The sequence below is a fragment of the Lycorma delicatula genome, chromosome 2 (genome assembly GCF_047948215.1).
Source record: "Lycorma delicatula isolate Av1 chromosome 2, ASM4794821v1, whole genome shotgun sequence".
NCBI lineage: Eukaryota > Metazoa > Arthropoda > Insecta > Hemiptera > Fulgoridae > Lycorma > Lycorma delicatula.
Window position 1 is genome coordinate 234,455,445 of NC_134456.1, and position 6,000 is coordinate 234,461,444.

The following is a 6,000-nucleotide window of genomic DNA, read 5'->3' on the forward strand; positions in this document are numbered from 1 at the left end:
ATATTTAAGATGCAATATTATTGTTTTTATTTTAATTTTTTTTGTAACAAATTACGTATTACTTTAAAGATAAAATTCTGTATATTTTTCTGTTGTTTTTTTTTTTGTCTTCAGTCATTTGACTGGTTTGATGCAGCTCTCCAAGATTCCCTATCTAGTACTAGTCGTTTCATTTCAGTATACCCTCTACATCCTACATCCCTAACAATTTGTTTTACATATTCCAAGCGTGGCCTGCCTACACAATTTTTTCCTTCTACCTGTCCTTCCAATATTCAAGCGACTATTCCAGGATGCCTTAGTATGTGGCCTGTAAGTCTGTCTCTTCTATTAACTATATTTTTCCAAATGCTTCTTTCTTCATCTATTTGCCGCAATACCTCTTCATTTGTCACTTTATCCACCCGTCTGATTTTTAACATTCTCCTATAGCACCGCATTTCAAAAGCTTCTAACCTTTTCTTCTCAGATAATCCGATCGTCCAAGTTTCACTTCCATATAAAGCGACACTCCAAACATACAAAAATCTTTTCCTGACGTTTAAATTAATTTTTGATGTAAACAAATTATATTTCTTACTGAAGGCTCGTTTAGCTTGTGCTATTCGGCATTTTATATCGCTCCTGTTTCGTCCATCTTTAGTAATTCTACTTCCCAAATAACAAAATTCTTCTCCTTCCGTAATCTTTTCTCCTCCTATTTTCACATTCAGTGGTCCATCTTTGTTATTTCTACTACATTTCATTACTTTTGTTTTGTTCTTGTTTATTTTCATGCGAAAGTTCTTGCGTTGGACTTCATCTATGCCGTTCATTGTTTCTTCTAAATCCTTTTTACTCTCGGCTAGAGTTACTATATCATCAGCAAATCGTAGCATCTTTATCTTTTCACCTTGTACTGTTACTCCGAATCTAAATTGTTCTTTAACATCATTAACTGCTAGATCCATTTAAAGATTAAAAAGTAACGGAGATACGGAACATCGTTGTCGGACTCCCTTTCTTAATACGGCTTCTTTCTTATGTTCTTCAATTATTACTGTTGCGGTTTGGTTCCTGTACATGTTAGCAATTGTTCTTCTATCTCTGTATTTGAACCCTAACTTTTTAAAATGCTGAACATTTTATTCCAGTCTACGTTATCGAATGCCTTTTCTAGGTCTATAAACGCCAAGTATGTTGGTTTGTTTTTCTTTAATCTTCCTTCTACTATTAATCTGAGGCCTAAAATTGCTTCTCTTGTCCCTATACTTTTCCTGAAACCAAATTGGTCTTCTCCTAACACTTCTTCCACTCTCCTCTCAATTCTTCTGTATAGAATTCTAGTTAAGATTTTTGATGCATGACTAGTTAAACTAATTGTTCTGTATTCTTTACATTTATCTGCCCCTGCTTTCTTTGGTATCATGACTATAACACTTTTTTTTGAAGTCTGACGGCAATTCCCCTTTTTCATAAATATTACACACCAGTTTGTATAATCTATCAATCGCTTCCTCACCTGCACTGCGCAATAATTTTACAGGTATTCAGTCTATACCAGGAGCCTTTCTGCCATTTAAATCTTTTAATGCTCTCTTAAATCAGATCTCAGTATTGTTTTTCCCATTTCATCCTCCGCAACTTCCCCTTCTTCCTCTATAACACCATTTTCTAATTCATTTCCTCCGTATAACTCTTCAATATATTCCACCCATCTATCGACTTTACCTTTCGTATTATATATTGGTGTACCATCTTTGTTTAACACATTATTAGATTTTAATTTATGTTCCCCAAAATGTTTTTAACTTTTCTGTATGCTCCTTCTATTTTACCATTGTTCATTTCTCTTTCCACTTCTGAACACTTTTCTTTAATCCACTCTTCTTTCGCCAGTTTGCACTTCCTGTTTATAGCATTTTTTAATTGCCGATAGTTCCTTTTACTTTCTTCATCACTAGCATTCTTATATTTATTTTCTACGTTCATCCATCACCTGCAATATATCGTCTGAAACCCAAGGTTTTCTACCAGTTCTTTTTATTCCGCCTAAGTTTGCTTCTGCTGATTTAAGAATTTCCTTTTTAACATTCTCCCATTCTTCTTCTACATTTTCTACCTTATCTTTTTTACTCAGACCTCTTGCAATGTCCTCCTGAAAAATCTTCTTTACCCCCTCTTCTTCAAGCTTCTCTAAATTCCACCGATTCATCTGACACCTTTTCTTCAGGTTTTTAAACCCCGATCTACATTTCATTATCACCAAATTATGGTCGCTATCAATGTTTGCTCCAGGGTAAGTTTTGCAGTCAACGAGTTGATTTCTAAATCTTTGCTTAACCATGAAATAATCTATCTGATACCTTGCAGTATCGCCTGGCTTTTTCGAAGTGTATATTCTTCTATTATGATTTTTAAATTGGGTGTTGGCAATTATTAAATTATACTTCGTGCAAAACTCTATAAGTCGGTCCCCTCTTTCATTCCTTTTGCCCAGCCCGTATTCACCCACTATATTTCCTTCCTTGCTTTTTCCAATGCTTGCATTCCAATCTCCAACTATTATTAAATTTTCATCTCCTTTTACGTGTTTAATTGCTTCATCAATCTCTTCGTATACCTCATCATCATCATGGGCGCTTGTAGGCATATAGACATTAACAATCGTTGTCGGTTTAGGTTTTGATTTTATCCGTATCACAATGATTATATCGCTATGCGTTTTGAAATACTCTACTCTCTTCTGTTGTATGTAGCTTCTTTTCTGTTGTATGTAGCACACAATCTTTTCTTTAAATTTTAAATTAAAGAATTTTTTTTGAAAACCACCAAATAAAAGCAAAGTAATCATAATTGAAAAGTTTTGTAATAAAATTTCAACTAATTTTAGTTGTTTACTGACAAATTTTAGTTAGATTATAATATCAAGTACTCTTAAAAATATTAAATTCAAATTTTACTTTAAAAATCTCAATTAAAATTATAATTATCAATAAAATGTTATTTTATTACAGAAGAGATTGACTTTTAGTAATTTATGCAAGAAAAATGTATAGAAATTAATAAAAATAATATTCAAACAGTTCTGAAGTTGTAAAATTAAAAATAAATACAATCAGTTGTTAGTAAGTTAAAGATATAATTCGATTAAAATATGTTAAAGATTCTGAGACATCAATTGATGTCTCGTTGTCCACGGTTGCTATGAGACACAAATTGATGTCTCAACTTTATTTTTGAATATTTCAAAAAGTAAAATTGCAAAGTGAAATTGCTAACAAAAATTAATAATAGAGTAATAAAACCTTGATTGAAATTGAAAAAAAAAAAAAAATAGCAGCACTGTTGAATATTTTTAGGAAAATAAGTATAATAGCCTCGTAAATGTTGCATTTTTCAGTGTGGCAGTCAACCTGTTAAATGACTAATAGATAAGGAAGATTTAATAACAAAACTTGTTACTTGCATCGCCGCAGTATTCTTAAAATAACCCTCTTCAGAATTTAAAATCTCCCAGGAAGCTGGAACTGTCGGATAGGTAAATTGTCTCCATGAGGAATCAGTCTCTTAGCCGATGGAACATTTGGATAGACAATATTAATTTTATTTTTTGAAGAAAACCGAGTGACGTGTTATAGAGAAATAACAGTTATCATAATTATACAATAAAAAAAGGAAACAAATTAGAAAAACCCTCTAAAAAGTAAAAAATAAGAATTAAATAAAATTGAGAATTTTAAACATAAAAATATAATATATTAACAAATAAAAAAATGCACTGAAAAGTAAAAAAAAAAAAAATTATATAAATATCTAATAAATAACCAATAAATAAATGTAATAATTATTAAATTTTAAAATTAAAAGTAATGAAAATATTTAGTTAAATAAAAGCGTGGAGCAGTTTTTATAACAATGTTTTCGAATAAGTATTTATAGACATTTGCTGTATTTTAAAATATATTTTTTGTTTAATGAGGTTGTTTAGTATATGTATATACTTTATTTATCTGTAATAAAATAACTCAAGTTTTAATTCTTTGACGATTCAAATTTGCACCGACCTTTATATATACTATATTAAGAAAGTCGTATAGATTTTATACGACTTTCTTAATCGTATTGTACTTAGATGAATCAAAATTTCATCATAATTAATAAATTAACCTTTCACTATGATTTTCTGGAAGTCAGAAAATCCCCAAGGACTCCCCAAAATTAAATATTTTCTCTGGGATATCCCTATCCAAGTTTACGAGCGATATTTTTCTTGCAAGAGTAACAGGAGTTAGTTATTCGGATATGCTGCGTACACGACTCTTTTCTAAACTCCAAGACGAATTCTAAACTCCACAGAATTTTATGGTAACATGATGGCTCCTCAGTGGCGTAGCTCTAAATGGGATTGGTTGATGACGTTTTCCCTGGCCGCTGGATTGGTCGGTATTGACTCGATGATAGAGCTTGTTTACGGTAGCTTTTAAGGTTACTCGATTTAATTTTTTTCCTTTGAGATTTTATAAATGATTTTAGGTATGTACCTCCCCCACCTACTAATATAACGAATTTGGGGCACAGGATTGAAGCAGCTGCCGCTTCCATTACTCAAAAATATGCTAGTTAAAGTATAGGACGATCTCTCCTATCGGTTGGACATGTGATGCGTGACGAAGGATGCTTACTTATAGATAAAATCCTAAGAGTTACTTTTTTATTTTATCTGTAATTAATTTCTGTAAGTCAAAGTTAAGACATAAAGTCTTTAAATCGTCGATATTCTTTTTTGGTTTTTTCCTGTTATATTCTGTGCTTTTTTTATATTTTACTTGTTTTCGTTACATTCGAGTATTTCACTATAGTAGCTTTAATGCAGTTAAAAAAAAAAATGTTTATTTTGTGCCCGTTTTAATTTTTACAAGAATACTTTAAAAAACCCATCACAGAAGCATTTTAATTACACCAATTCAGATTTAAAAATAAGAAAAGCACACAAATATAATTATTTTTTAAACAGATAGAAACTATTAGCCTAGTTTTTAAATATATTCAATTATGTAAATCCATTTGAGATTTTTATTGAAGTATTCGTAAGTATTTTATTTCCTTCATAATTACCTTTATAACGGATATATTTTATGAAGTCTAAAATTCTATATAAGTGATCTTCTTAACTAAACGTATGATTTATTTCGGAAACAGATTCTAAGTATGCTATTAATAACTTGCTGGACTGGTGGTAGCATTAAAAAAAATTATATATCTCGTTTATATTTCTCTACTAGTAGCTATTTGAAAAGAAACTATTTAATTGACAATTAATTGTTAGGTAGACTTGTGATCTTAACTTAGTTAAAGAGGTTATGTGGTTATACCAAACTAGTTTTAATTTCCTTTTATTTATTATATAACTATTAACAACTAACAACTATTGTTTAGTACAGGTTTTGTAAAATTATTTTTAAGTTTTACAATCAATTTCAAAAAAAAATCTGACGTAAACACCACATGACCTCCTTGTACGCCGACTAAATTATATATACAGATATTTTTTAAAATGAAAAATACATAAAATTTTATTTCGCTAATAACTTCTGATTTTTTTCATATATATATTTTCTTCTTTTTTTTTGTTATTAAATTATTATTTATTGTAATTTTTTTTTTACAATCAGAGATTAATAATTATTAATAAATCAATATATTTAAATTAAAAAAAAGGAAATGAAGTCGGATTCAAACACATGTGCCTTCCCCTTGTAAGATCCAAATATTTCATTAATTAAAGTTTATTTGGCTATAACTCTGGAACCAATGAAAATATGTACCACTTATGATATACGGTTGAAAAGGTCTCAGCGAGGGCTTATTACTGCAGTTAAGAAAAAGTCCAATATCCAAATTTTTTGAATTTTGAGCTTTTTTGGACATTTTTGGTCAATTATCGATTGCAATCAAAAGGGGAGGTCCGCAACTAGATTTACAACAGTCTTAAATCCAAAATGTCAACTTTCTACAGCT